This window comes from Danio rerio, chromosome 23 (assembly GCF_052040795.2).
Source record: "Danio rerio strain M-AB ecotype USA chromosome 23, GRCz13ab, whole genome shotgun sequence".
NCBI classification, from domain to species: Eukaryota; Metazoa; Chordata; class Actinopteri; order Cypriniformes; family Danionidae; genus Danio; species Danio rerio.
In genome coordinates, this window is record NC_141043.1 from 31,277,602 (window position 1) to 31,293,082 (window position 15,481).

General features: G+C 38.0%; 1 protein-coding gene and 1 long non-coding RNA gene across 4 annotated transcripts in view; one reads left to right on the top strand and one right to left on the bottom strand.

Annotated features, from left to right (window-relative positions):
• LOC141380504 (uncharacterized) overlaps positions 1-4,158 on the top strand; it is a 148,889-nt gene extending 144,731 nt beyond the window's left edge. Inside the window, exon 5 of one of the 2 annotated variants that reach the window (XR_015523704.1) lies at positions 3,764-4,158. This is a non-coding gene — a long non-coding RNA (uncharacterized LOC141380504). Of the gene's footprint in view, positions 1-138; positions 491-3,763 lie in introns of those variants that run through there. The other variant, XR_015523703.1, reaches the window with a different exon arrangement.
• The window catches only part of znf385a (zinc finger protein 385A), a 142,111-nt gene that overhangs the window by 98,182 nt on the left and 28,448 nt on the right, over positions 1-15,481 (bottom strand). The window lies entirely within an intron of this gene.

Here is a 15,481-nt window from a genome sequence, read left to right on the forward strand (position 1 = left end):
CAAGAGGTTTTTTTTTTTCTAAAATACAACACATGAAATTGTGGCGACTTTGCCCTTGAATGATCGCCAGCTAGGCAAATGTCTAAATATGTCGCCGCTTTCTGTTTCCTTCCTCTGTGTCTCTGGCTGTCGCATTAGCCTCGGAGGCTCCTCGCTGTGAAGGTCATCCTCCCTGCAGATATGGATTACACCACCGCACACACAAGCAGAATTGGACACCGTCCTTGAGGAGAGGCCTGCCGATCGCCATCCACCTCCACCTAGGTGTAAATGCTTCGCCAGCCATTGGGATTCACCCAAGAGTATATAGCACATGAGTGTCGATGACGTATAAGAGAGCCCACAAAAGAGTTTTAAAAAATAGGAAAATTTAGTTCAAAAAATGTTATACTCTTCATAATCGAACTTTCAAGAAGGCTTGCACCCCATTGCAATGTCTGACATGTTTTCAGTTCCAGCTACTGCTAAATAAAAGACTTGGGATGTAAAAGTGACTCTGAATGAGGTATTGATAATATAGTCTAACATTTAGAAGGTACAAATGCAAACTTCTGTCATGAAACTCTATTGATAAGTTCCATTGAGTCTGCTTCCAACTACTGGTGAATGGTTGTTGCCTCAGCAGCCAATGAGCTTGCTCCTCTACGTTTAAATACCTCAGTGTCTTTGCATTAACAGTCTGCAGCATGTTTTTGCAGAAATCATGTCTGTGTGCTCAGAAGTAACAGATTAAGTTTAACTTTTTGCTTCAAATAGGTTATATTTGGCTGCTTATTTGATTCATACAAACATTTTATTTTTTTGTGAGACTGAATTGCCTTTACTGAGTTTTGTTTTGCACAGCACCGAGGTCCTTATGTAAGTGTTCTGAAGTTACGCTTCTAAGTACATAGAGAGTGACAGAAAAGTAAGCCCGAAATAGATGCATTGCGGGAGAACTGGTTAGTTGGATTTGGTTAGTTGTTGAACTGATTAATTTGACCAGCTGTGTTTGTATATGGTTGGAGCAAAACTGGGCAGAGCTGCAGCCCTCCATGAATTGAGTTTGAGACCTATGCTCAAGTACATTAATGTTAGGCCAGTTGGTAAAGTATCCCAGACACACATAGAAATAAGAACGTGGTTTAATGGCTCATGGTACAAAAAAATGTAAAAGAAACTTTGTGATTGGTCTCTTTGTTTTTTTTTTTTGTTTTTTTTTGGGATGTATATTTTAGTTGCCCTAAACTGGGGGTGGGAGGTTACATGTATGTTATGTTTGCAGCAGCAGTGTGTTGTTTTCTCAGACTGCATGTCTGTGAATATATTGGCTGTAGCAAGTCTTGGTTCTTGCTCTGGACCAATAATCAAAGCAGCAGCAGTGTAGCAAATCTATTCCACCAAGACCAAACACATCAGCATTGCCATATACAAATTTATAAACACACTAACTCTCTCATAACTAATTTAGTGTAAAAACATGGTGAATGAGACAAGAGGTGATTTCACAGTTGTCATTAAAGACTTCCTAGATTAAAAGCAAACATCTAGATGATATCTTTATTTTGGTCAAGATACTTGCATTTCAAGATAACAGCAGTTGCGTTAGCAGAAAGAGCCTAAAATACTTTATATTTTCAATCATACATTTGTGTATATTCATTATAACAACTTATCATTGTGCTTCTTATGATCTTTGGTCTTTGATCTGATTTTTGCAACAATAATTTAGCATATTTCTCAGTCTGTCTGTATACTTGAAGTCTGAGTTTGCTAGTCCCGTTCTAGTACCTTTTCACTTTTTTACGTTTTAGGAACAACAAATAATAAGTTGACTTCTAGTTGATCAGTTGGTATCAAAAGTGGCTTATATGAAAGGCAAATGCCTTTGGATTACACTTATTTTACCAAAATAAAATATGATCATGCCTTGATTTTTAATTATTTAATTAGGACAGTAAGGTCTGACTTTGACAAAAGTCTTATCACTTATCACAAATAATGTACAGTATACAATATAAAGTCATGGTGCAGTGGAAAAAAAATTATATTGTGTATGACTTCCATGAGCTTGGAGGACTGCATCCACACATCTCTGCAATGACTCAAATAACCTTATAATAAAGTCATCTGGAATTACAGTACAAAGAAAGTGTTCTTGCAGGACTCCCAGAGTTCATCAAGATTCTCTTGATTCATCTGCAATGCCTCCTCCTTCCTTCCACAGACATGCTCACTAATGTTCATGTCTGGTAACTGGGCTGGCCAATCTTGTAGCACCTTGACCTTCTTTGCTTTCAGGAACTTTAATGTGGAGGCTGAAGTATGAGAATGAGTGCTATCCTGCTGAAGAATTTGTTCTTTCTTGTGGTTTGTAATGTAATGGGCAGCACAAATGTCTTCAAACCTCAGGCTGTTGAAGTTGAAGTTGCAGATGATTCATCGGAAAAATTGACCTTCTGCCATTTTTCCAAATAATCAACTAAAAGTCAGATTATTATTTATTGCTCTTACAACTGGAATCAACGACAAGACTTTTGTCAGGTAGTGTATAAATAGAAAAAAAAGCTCATTATAAGATGTTTAATCAAGTATTTTTTAAACAAATTTTCAAATGAAAGAAAATAATGAACTCGCAGACCCCCAGCACTACTTCCTACATGTTCTACAATGCTGTCTAAATTCAGTGGTCATCCGCTCTGATTTTTGTGAGACTGAATTGCCTTTACTGTGTTTTGTTTTGCACTGCACCGAGGTCCTTATGTAAGTGTTCTGAAGTTACGCTTCTAAGTACATAGAGAGTGACAGAAAAGTAAGCCCAAAATAGATGCATTGTGGGAGAACTCCACCATCAAGCACCAGAGAGCAGTATGACTCATGCCAAGCCCATTCACGAGTAATACGCTCACTCTCTCTCACTCTTTTTCCTTCTCTCCAATCCGTATCAAAAAACATCCCTCAGAGCTGCGACAGCACATCTCACATATACTTCACATCCCTATTTTCTCTTCCTCCTCAAGTTCAAAGATGCTCATCACCTTTCATCATTTCTCTGTATACGAACAATAGGCGATCTGGGCCTCCGGGGAGAGTGTGAGGATGAAGGGGCGTGAAGGGGTCTTGATTAAATGATTATGACTCCCTAGAGTAAGTTGGCGACGGGCCTCAACTGTGTCGTATGATGTGCAGAAGGTGGACAGGGAAGGTTGGTCTAGCACAGGTTCTCTCTGCTGTCCACTGCCTGCTGTGACCTTAATTTGTTCTGTCTCGAGTCAGTACACCCACTGGGCGGCTGATGCACCTTCAGGGAACAAAAGAAGAGCTTAACAGAAGCTAGCATCCTAGCAGGCTGACGTGTGTGTCTGTGTGTGTGTGTCCAAAACAAGAGAGAAGCCTAAGTAGAAATGACAGAAGGAAAAAAAACATGGAATGAGGCTCGGGTTGGAGGAGGAACAAAGCAGGATTCATTTCCCACAGCTAATCCGCTAATGAAGATATGTAGCCGTGTATGCGCTATGATTATCGGGGTGCCACAAAGCCGAATCACTCCCATCGCTGGATATAGCAACACTTATGTAAAGACAGACAACGAAAATACAGAAAAGTGGCAGCTGGGACCTTATTTAGCACAGCTTCACTGTTTAATCCAATCCGGTTCTAGTGTAAAGATATTTCCTGCTTAATTCCATGAAAGGCCACGTATATGCGATCAGCGCTATGGGCGTATTGCAGAGCGAGGATTGTGTATTCTCTAACGGCTCGTGCTGTTGTCTTCTCTCTGCAGGGGCTGCTGCTTCCATCCATTTGCTAAGCTAATTTTATGGAAATGGCCCACGTCTTTTTCCTCAAGCCGCTTTGCAGTTTCTCATCACAACACGTTTAAGCCACAGGCCACATCTCAGTAAGACGGTGGAGGAGAGAGCAGTGCTGCTGTTATTTGGACCATTGATAGAGGACTTTGGAAAGTACCCAAAAGCTCTGGTCCTGAAAGCTTTTCAACACAATACTATAAACTGCCTCTGTGGCTCGAGCGGAAGACTATAGACACTTTAACTTGCATTTAATAGTGCAGGGGTTGGCAAACTATAATGTAAGCCAACACTGGCACCGGGAGGTATATTTACTGGCATGCGAGCAATAGCAAAAGGGTTGATATTTTGATCAAATAAAGGACTCAAACCACATTATTGATAAAGGTTTTGAGGTTATTGTTTCTCATAGCTGCACAGCTTTTAAATGCCTCATCCACACTAGCACTAGCTGCCTGTCGCTCTGGGTGGCGACCTGCTCCAAACACAGGTCTGTGTAGGTCTATACAGTATGAAAACAACTGGCCTCTGAGCGAGCTGAGAGAGGATCACTTGAGCTCTACTGGTGCTCCGATTGGCTGTCGCTCATGAAAGTCGCTCTTTATTTGCGTAAAGTTGAAGAATTCTCAACTTTGTTGTGTCACTCGACACGCCCACCTGTTCGCCAACAATCACTGTCGCTCGCATAGACGGAGGTCACCGAAAGTCGCTAGCTCTCCATTGAAATGAACGGCTGCTTGTTACTTTTCTGCTGCGAGTTGCTCGTGGTATGAATGAGGCCTTGAGCCACATTTCCACTGCACACGACAAGTAACAGACCGGACTTCATGTAGCTCGGGAGCTGCGTTGAGTTCTGATCATAAACGGTCAAACTTCTAGCTCTACTAACAAGTGTGTTCATGATTATACAGTCAAAGCAGAATATAATAAGAAAATACCAGTTTCCAACATCAAGCAGCATAACAAGCTGTTTTTAACATCTAAAAATAAATGAAAGTGAATGACACCGGAAGTCTCGAGTTAATAAGATTCAAATGGTTGCACCCACTCATACGTGATGAATAAGGTCAATAGGATGAATTGGAAAACAAAATAAGGATAAAAATGATGGATGGTCCAAATGAAGATAAATTATTATTATTATACACAGTAAATTATTCTCAAACGAATCAAAATATTTAAAGAAAACAACAATTTATTGAACAGTTTAGTGGAAAGATCATGTATAGTAAGTAAAGAATTCACATTTTGAATAATGTTTTTAATGAATCAGTTGTGCAAATGTCTCATTGATTCACTTCTAACACACAATACACATGTACCATCATAATAAAAAGCTTGCTAAATTAATTGATTACCCACTTAAACAAATCTGTTTAGTGAAAAATAAAACAAAATAATCACATAACCTTTTCATTTTCTGTTTAATAAATAAAATCTGCTTATTCTGAAAATGTAGCTCTATATACATTTCTGAAAATCGCGAATTATGCAGCCAGAAGTACATATGGCTGCATTTTGTCTTTAAAATGAATGGTATGCCTTATGATGCTGTTCCTTTTCACATTAGCAGCTGAATGCTTAACTCTGTATAGAAGGCTATACTGATGTTACCTGTTTGCCCAGTGCTCTCAGTGTATGTCTGCAAACTTTAGCTGCAGAGAGGAGTTAACCGTGACAACAGGGTTGGAGTTCAGTAAAGAGCGGTTCCAGAAACCAGGGAAGATAAAAACAAAAGGCAAAAAATAAACTAAAGAAGTAAATAACAGAGTGGGAATGTGATAAAATAAAAATAAAAAAACGTGGCAAAAATTAGGCTGCCGAATTGGCTTTTTTTCTGGATTGCTTTTGAATACACTGTTGGTTGTGTTTAGAGAAAAGGGTGGGGGAATCGGTCAGTTGATCAGTCAATCAGTCAGTCGACAGCAGCCTCTGGTGGATTTAAGCGAGAAGAGCTGGCGCAAATGGCACTCATGAGAGAAATTTGAGATCTCAAAAACCATACACAGCGGCTTCTGGTGGATTTGCAAAAAAAAAAAAAAATATATATATATATATATATATATATATATATATATATATATCCCCTGGGACATATTTAGCACTCTCCAAATGTAAATATAACAACATTTTCAGAATGAGCCTGGGTTGAATAAAAAACAACCAACAATAGACAATGATTTCTTTTATGTGTATATTATTTTGACTATTTGTGGACCTACCTATAAGAATTTTTTTTTTAAAATTTATAAATCAAAATTCCTTTTACTAATAAGGGCAGTTCTACACAAGCTAAATGCTTTTATCATTATCAAACTGGTGGGAGAAGTGTTCAAAATTCACCTCCGCAAGGAAGCTGAAATGTGCTCAGACATGTTTGCACAACCAAAAATGTAACCATGTTGGAAAGGTTTACTTGTTCACTGCTGGACCCGGCTAGCCATGTGGGCCTGGTACACCAAGACAAATCACCACAGAGGCATGCACGCACACACACACAGGAGAGCGTTTACCTCCTGGGCAGGGGCAGGTCTGAGCGCAGTCCCTCCATATCCTCTGCCCTTCGCCAGATCGCAAAATGAAGGAGGAGGGGAAGCTGCAGGTGTGCATACCACAAACTCTTGACTGGTGCATCACTTTTCTTTTCACCAGTGAAGCTACCTGCTAGCCAATGACTCTATGGCCCTCATCCAAACATTGCTGCAGGATCCACACTCAGATGCATGTTCTGCCTTTATCTGCTTCAAACACACACACACTAAAACATTCAGGCAGGTCTGAGCTTAGCCTGCATAGCTATAACTGCGTCCAAAGCCCATTAAAAGTCTTCTGCCTCTTTTTAATGATGGATTTATAAAAAAAAACATCAGTAATTTGGAGCTTGAGTGAGCGTAGTGTGACATTCGGGCACATAATTCCAGGTGACAGAGGGTCAAGCTAATCTGCAGAACAAAGCAATCACACCACAACAATTTGTTCCCAGAAATTGTCACGCTGCTTTTACTTAATCTAACTTTTGATTGAACCTCCCCACAGCATGTGTCCATGGGAGAGGAAAAGACATTTCAATATAGATTTCAAGTTTCAATGTACTGTATTTAAAGTTAATGTGAACTTTAAACTATAACCATTTTTAAACATGCTAATGCAACTTTACGGCATGTAATCAGTAGGGATGAACTGCAGCTGAACTGGACAGTACGTGTAATTAGGAAGTGAACTGAAATCAGTGTGTGAATGCAGGGCAGGATGGGAGTTGTAGTTCGTGTGAATGACAGAGAGTGTTCTCCAACAGTCTGCATAGTCAGTACTGCTGGAAGTCATAACAAAATGTGACCTAAAACGAGAGTTGATAACAAAATAAAAATAAACTTTTTAAATTCAATATTAAAACATGCAAAACAATACAAATATTATTTTCATCAAGGGCCACGGTACATACATTTATGATAAATAATTTTGCCTTTCAAACTATTTTAAAACAATAACGCTAAAATAATGCCTTAAATGTGTAACAAACTGGAGTTTAACAACAGGGGTAGGACCTAAATGCAGACAAATTTGTTGGAACATTGCTAAACTGAAGTCTTGTGTGACTGCAGAGCAAGATGAGATTTGTAGTTCGGGTGAATGACAGAGAGTGCATCATTACAAGAGGTAACCTAAAATGGCAGCTCATAACAAAATAAAAATAAATTCAAATAAAATGTGCAAAACTATAAAAATATAATTTTATAATTATATTATTTTACATTTATATTAATATAATTTTATATGACATAACAATATGAAAAAAATAAAACTGACTCTTATGCCCTTTCTCCATAGAAGCTATTTTAGTTTTTAAGTAATATTAACTTCTCTAATTTGCCATAAAAGTACAAATAAAGGATGAAGGATATATTTTGTTGTCGAATCAAGTGTTCCTTCTGCTCTTGTTATGTCTTAAATGGTTAAATCAAGAGCACTTTAAAAACATTTTATAACAATCACTTACAAAATATTATCTATTTTTTAATCAAATGAAAGCAACTTAGTAATCAAACTGTCACATTTTATTTCTGATAAAATGCCAAACATTTGCATAGTAAAGAAGAACATTCTACCTCTTTTATGCTCCACAGGGCAAAGTAAGAAAATCACATCACACGTGTATTAGATGAAATGAGAGTAAATATGCACTGACAAGAGTGTCATTTTCGGGTGAACTGTCCTTAAGGCATTTAGCAAGACACATTCATCCTGAGTGACTTGCAAAACAAAAAAAAAAAAAAAAAGCGTTTCAGTTTCCATGCATGGATCCATCCAGAAAGGGTATTAAGAGTCTCAATAGTCTTGTCAGTGGGTTAGATTTTCCCCTCTGTGCTGCAAGCTATCACATCTCCACCCCTCCCTCATTTCTCCACCACGCTCCCATGCATCGACCTTCCAGAATTTCAAGGAGAATTGATTTTGTTCCTCTTTTCCAAACCTTAACAACAATGGGAAATAATGTAATACCAGTTAAGAGCATCTACAGAGCTTCTTCCCTTAAACACACACACAAACACAAACATTTCTCCTTCACACCAGTCCTTTCCAAAAACGAAAAAACGGGATATATAAGCATCATAATTCATCTCGCCTTCCAGTTTGTCATATAGATTTGCGCTCAAACTATTGATAAATGTGTGCAGTTTGCGGACGGATGTATGTATTTATCATCCGCGCTGGTGGCTGTATTTCATAAACTGTCTTATTCAAAGGATGACCCCACCGCCGCTATTGTATAGTCAGGCTTTTATGATTTGTTTGCTCTCTGAGTGCTGTCTATACAACAAAATAAACCGTAAAGCAAACAAGCAGGCTCTGTAACAAAGCCAGGATCCGGTCGGCCATGTGCATCACAGCAAACACAGATACAGAAGTGTGTTTTGTTAGAAAATACACTGTGTTACAAGATCCCGCAGAGGGTTGGCCGTGTGCTTTAAAGAGCGGCTCTATTGGACACCTGGCACTAACACACACTATGTTGAACCCATTAGAGAATGTATTCAGGCCAGGAATGAGGTGTGTGTGTGTGTGTGTGTGTGTGAAGATACAGTTGGGACTATTTCATTCAGTCTTCTGGGCCAGTAATGCATTTCTGCCTCCCAGAGCTCCTGTTATGGGCAATTCATTAGTGTCTGTTACACCCACTATTGACAGTCTTCTAGCACCCAGCGAGTCTGACTGTCCGGCTAAGAGAGATGGTTGGGTTCGATGGGGAGAGAGCAGGAGTTGGATGGAGATTTAAGCGTGAAGCTCGAGTGCAGTTAACCTGCCATGTGGCGAAAAAATAAACTGACCTCCTACGATGCACGCAGCTGACCTGTCTGAGAGGAAAACACACTCATGCTGTTTTAGTGAGTAATGATTTCCCTGCTTGTGGCTAATTTATTACGCCATACCCCCATTTCGTCAAATGTTTCCTAGCTCGTTTTGTCAGATATCGGATTTTCTTGATAGTTTTGTGGGCTGAATTGTTGCCAGCGGAGACAAAAACAAAAGCATTTGTGCAGAGCGCTAACATAAGGTTTGATTAGGTTATAAACTGGGAAGTGAATGTGCAGAGGCTAACCAGCCTTTGCTCAGCCAAAACCACTAGCAGGTGTTTTATTTTAATGGGTGTGCAACCGCACATAAACCCAAACTAAAGAGTTTCTGTATGAGAGAGGGGGAAATGGCATGGAAAAAAACTGAGTCTGAGTTTTTTCCAGCGAACAACAGAGGTGTGAAAAACGAATGTTTAGCTATTTATAAGCTGTGTATTTAACCAGTCAAACGCCTCATCGTAAAAAATAGCCACAAATATGCATTCTTAATAGAACATCCACATGGTTGAAGCACATGTAAACATCAAGAAATTATTTGGTAGCATTCCTGCTCATTTCTTTGACAGTTCTAGCTATAAACACATTTGGCCACAAAAGAACACAACATGAAAGGGCAAGAGTAAGGCAAATTACTTAATAATGGAGGGAAACAGAATAAAAATTATGTTTTAAACATCACTTTATTGGCTAAGTGGCACTATGAGAAGGCATACAGTAGTTATTAACTAAATCTATGGTAACACTTTATTTTGATGGTCCATTTGAGTATTAGTAGTCTTTCTGCTTAATATTTGTTGATACTGCTCCTTCAACAGACATTAAACTTTGTAAGTACATGTCAACTTACACTAACCCCAACCATAACCGCAACCTAACGGTCTACTTATAATCTAATGAGAATTAGTTGGTTTGTTTATGCACATATAAACATATATATATTAAACTAAAATAATAAATAGTACACCACTGCAATAAAAATATTTATACATTTAAAAAATTAAACAAGGGCGACATGGTGGCTCAGTGGTTAGCTCTGTCGCCTTACAGCAAGCAGTTCGCTGGTTCGAGTCCCAGCTATATCAGTTGGCATTTATGTCATGTGTTAGTGTGGGTTTCCTCAGGGTGCTCTGGAATCCCCTACAGTCCAAAGACATGCGCTATAGGTGAATTGAAAAAACTAAATTGAATGTAGTGTATGTGTGTAAATGAGTGTGTATGAATGTTTCCCAGTACTGGGTTGCAGCTGGAAGGGCATCCGCTGTGTAAAACATATGCTGGATAAGTTGGCGGTTCATCCCCTGATGAAAAGGGAATAAGCCAAAGGAAAATGCATGAACGAATTAATGAAAATTGAACTATATAAAAATACTAAAATGACACTGAACAATAAAGCAGAAAGGATCTCCTTTTACATAAATAAATGGAATAATGATAACAGCAAATAATCCACTCCTGCAGTTAAAAGGTTCCCACACATAATTTTGGTGATTACATCTATGGCTAATGTTTGCCATTAAGAAGTTCTAAGCCCTTTATTATTGACTATTCTGTGAATAATGCATTGATTGTCATATTTTAACACCACTGCAGTATAAACCATTTTGAGGGATGTAAACAATAAAAGTGGTCTTAACCTATTTCCTGTATTACATTTTTAATTTTTATAGCTTTAGAGAATCCAATAGGGTTCACATATTGATAAATAATATTATGATAGCAGTTTTAACATTAAGATATGATTGAATTGCCTCTTGTTAAAGCAGGAAATGTTCATGGGCCAGTGACCTACATCACATTGAAATGGTCTATATTGGATAAAGTAAAAAATAATAATTATCAGGACAGACAATCAGCTACTTTTGATGAGTCATCGATAGATAAGCACACGTTGGTAACACATTAGTTCCAATTCACAATATTAACTACTGACTTATTACCTGTTTGTTATTAAGCGATGGGCTGTTTATTAGTACTTATAACGTATGATCTTATTCTACATCTCTAATGCAATAACCCAACCACCCCCATTCTATTAATAAGCAGCAAATCAGTAGTTTCTTAAACTAAAAATCTTAGTTAATGGTTTGTTATTAGCAAGAATTGTACCATACAAATTTTTCTGACCTATAATTTTTACCCATATATTCACTTATGCCAACAGTGGCACAGTGGTTAGCACTGTCGCCTCACATAAAGTCCAAGCTGGGTCAGTTCGCATTTCTCTGTGGAGTATGCATGTTCTCCCCGTGTTCGTGTGGGTTTCCTTCAGGTGCTCCTGTTTGCCCCACAGTCCAAAGACATGTGCTAGGTGAATCGAATAAATTCAAAATTGGCCGTAGTGTATTTTAGTGTAGTGGCCATACTGAGTTTTTCACAGTACTGGACTCCAGTTGCAGCTGGAGGGGCATCAACTGTGTAAAACATATGCTGGAATAGTTAGTGGTTCATTCCGCTGTGGCAACCTCTGAGATAGAGACTAAACTGAAGGAAAATTAATAAATGAATAAAGTACGATCATATTATATCATAATCTCTAACATCTAAACCTAACAACCATCTTACTACCCATTAAAAAGCAGCAAATTAGTAGTTTATTGAGGTAAAAAACTCATAGTAAATTGTTTGTTAATAGCAAGCGACCATAAAATAATGTGTGACCTATAGTTTTTACTCACATAATGACATATGAAACCGAGCCAAACCTTGACCTTCTGGCTAAAAAGACCACCCTTGACAAGAGTAGTTTGTTGTTGGTAATGGTCAGTTGAAATATGCTGTTAACCATTTTAAACTTTTTATCTTGAAGCCACATTGCTGAAAACACCTTTCCTACAGTGCAGTACATAATGTTAAAGTACCAGTAAAAGGTGAGTCTGACTTAAATTGGGCTGTAAAATCCAGCATTTGACTGGGCTTTAGAAGACAGATTTCATAATTGCTGTGTCATTCTCTTCTGGCCATGCAGAGGAGGTAAAAAAAATGGGAATAAAATGCTGAACTGCTCAAACAAACATTTTTTTTTCTCACAACCTCATGGGGCAGGTGAGTGTTAAGGTTGAGCGCAGCAAAAGAGAGGAGGAAGACAGAAGGTGAGGGCTTGTATGACAGATAACCATAAAGACAGGAAGCGTGAGAGGACGCCGTATCATAAAGACAGATGTGCTTGCAACGAACATAAAATCAGAGATACAGACAGACAGCGAGACAGGCCGACACATCAGATGACCCTGGGCACTGGGCCGAAATGTCACAAAACATAACGCATCCCTCCAGGGGAAACAAATAAGAAGCGGCATGTGTAAACATAGAAAAATGCAGTATTTCTGCCTTTTGTTACCAAGCTAAAATACTAGTGGGGGAGGGATATTTGACCCAAAAATGTACATTTAATCATTATTTGCTCACATTTGAGTCATTTCTAAACCATATGGGCTTACTTTTGGTTTTTGTTCATTCAATCAAAATGCTACAATATATAATGCAAGAGAACTATAAAAGTAACTCATAAATGGGGAAAATAATGGTGTAGGAATTAAGTAAATAAGTAAAATTGTTAGTCATTTTTACAAACAATTATAAAGAAATGGCAAGTAACACACTGTCACTGTGGTCCTTTACTGACTGAGTGGGTACAGAGAATAGTGTCAAACAGCATGTGTGTATAGACTTTCCTTACACAAAATACAGCGAAAATCCAGAATGACAGTAATAGTTTGATTAAGGTGTTTACATGTCTGTACTGCACTTCAACAATGCGACTAAAATCCGCATATTCCTCATGTCTTAACCCGATTTCTGTTTAGTTCAAATAAGACTTAATTGGATTAAATGAATCCAAAAATCGCTGTTTACATGGTCGACTCTTAATCAGAGTATTGTCTTAATCACATTAAAATCGGATTATCGGTGTCCATGTAAACATACTCAATGTCCAACCTCTGAAAGGCATTGCATTTTGGATACTTTCCAACACAACCTAAAAACAACAAATTGTCAACGTCTAATGATGTTACAGCTTGAGTTGTGTGGACGTTACCATTATGACGCCTATTAGATGTTGGGTTTGGGTCGCCATACCTGATGAAATAATGTCAGTATTTGAGGTCAATATGATGTTGGTTTATGATGTTGGTTCGACGTCGGATTTTGATCACTTTCCAAAACAACCTAAAATCAACCAAATATAAATGTCATTTTACATCAATATTAGACATCAAAGTAACATTGTCCTTAGATGCTGTTGACCTTAATCTAACCTAATATTAACATCTCATGATATTGTGTGTCTGCTGGGATGATTTTCATCCAGAGTTTTTATCTTTTTTTTTCACACATATAAATATGCGGATGCAGATCTGGCTAATGGTGTCAAATGCCTCTGGTTGTATTGTGTCTTGTAAGGCAGTGTAAAACACAGAAAGAAAGAAGCACAGATGTTAAGTAACTTTAAAAAACTGTAAATATGTAAATATGACTTTTATTTTAGTTGTTTCTACGATAGAGCTGCACTCAAATAATAAAACAAAAGTCATGGATTTTATTATCAGGAAATGCATTAACCTACAGGACCAATTTACACCAGTATTAAAATTCATTTTCACCAGTCCAATCACAAATGTACATGTAGCATAGTTAGTTCATCCAATAGTACATGTGCGTCACACTGAGCGCAAAATGAAAGCGATATAGAGCGTGGCAAAATCTGAGCAAGTGGTCACAAGATGTATTTGAACCTTATTACTAGGTGTAAATAGCAGTGCATCTGTTAATGGCAAACAAATGTTAATATCACATAGAAAAAGATCCTTTGTTTGAAAATGAGAAAAGCAAAATTAAATGGCTGCTGTCTTGTGAAAAAGGCACTGATGAAGCAAAAAAGCCTGGAAGTTGCAACCCAAAGGTTGCATGGCGTTGACTTTCATCAAATGCATCGACTTATAAAGTGAAATAACTAGTTGAATAACAGTATCTTCTGAATGCATAAATGTTAATGAAGCTACTGTAGAGCTTATGTAAATACAGACACACGTTAGTGTGTGTGTAAGTGTGTGTGTGTGTGTTTGTGCACTTAGACAGGTGTGCAGGTGTGCAGGGAAAAAAGGGGGGGACGTTCTGACTGGTTGGGCACAATGGAAACTCCACACTGGGCAGGCGGCAGTGAATGCACATCGCAATGCTGCTGCTCGGGTTACTCACCTCTCCTTCAGCAGCCAACCCCACTCTTTGTCTCAGTCCTGCCGACAGAAACACCGGGGACCAGGCGGTGTGCCACTGCTCCAGACAGTCACTGTGTGTGTCTGTATGTGTGGATTTATGCCACTATGTGGTGACTGTGGGGCTCAGTGGATCTCAACTCTACTGCAGAACATTTGTGTCCCATTATCTGAGTCAACTGTGCCATCATCACCACTGGGACTGAATGTTCATGAACACACATGCACTAATGGCAGGTTTAAACTACACAATTTTCAGCCTAATTGTGGCATTTGGCTAATTTGCTTGACTTAAAGTGATGAGGTGATGGTGGATTATTGATTGTATAGTATGTCATATCATATACTATGACATCTTGCATGCTGTTAAAGACGTGCAAGTCTGTACTGTAGGGCTAGGTGATTAATAGAAGGTGATTTTCATGGACATTTTGTCAGTAAAGTCGATTCTTTTGAGTCTCCAGCATGTGCTTTCAGATGGAGCAGCATTTACTAAACAGTAGTACAAAGTCTTAGTACACTGACAAGCTATGAAATAGTTTTTTTCATTAAGTTAAAAATTTTAACTAGGGTTGGGCGATAAAATGGGTATCAGTATTCATTGACTATAAACCATAGTTAATAGCGTGTGCAAATAAGGAGTGATGTGCACATGGCATGCATGTGACATAAACACATTTTCCAAGTGCACTAAATTGAAAAACATCTGAACTTTTTTAAATGTTGCGAGCGCGTCGAGATTCATGCAAGTAAGAACTAACCAATCTGCTTCGCACTTTGTATGGAATATACACATTTCAGTAATAATGGCAGCCTAATTACCTCAGACAAACACAGCACATCCATTTAAAATGGTGAAGGAAACCATGCGCTTGCACTTGTACGTTGCTTGCAATATTTTGTGTTGAGTTTAAGAGTCACTTTAATGCAATATTTTAGTTTTTGATTACTAAAACTATTTAATTATTAGAACTGTTGGTAAATTAAAATAAAGTAGTTAAATAAATAAAAAATATATAATATTTAATAAAATATTTAATAATTATCAATACTGAATATTATGAAACAAAATATAGTGATTTTTATTTTTTTATTTTTTTGCAGTATCGCCAGCCCTGATCGAAAG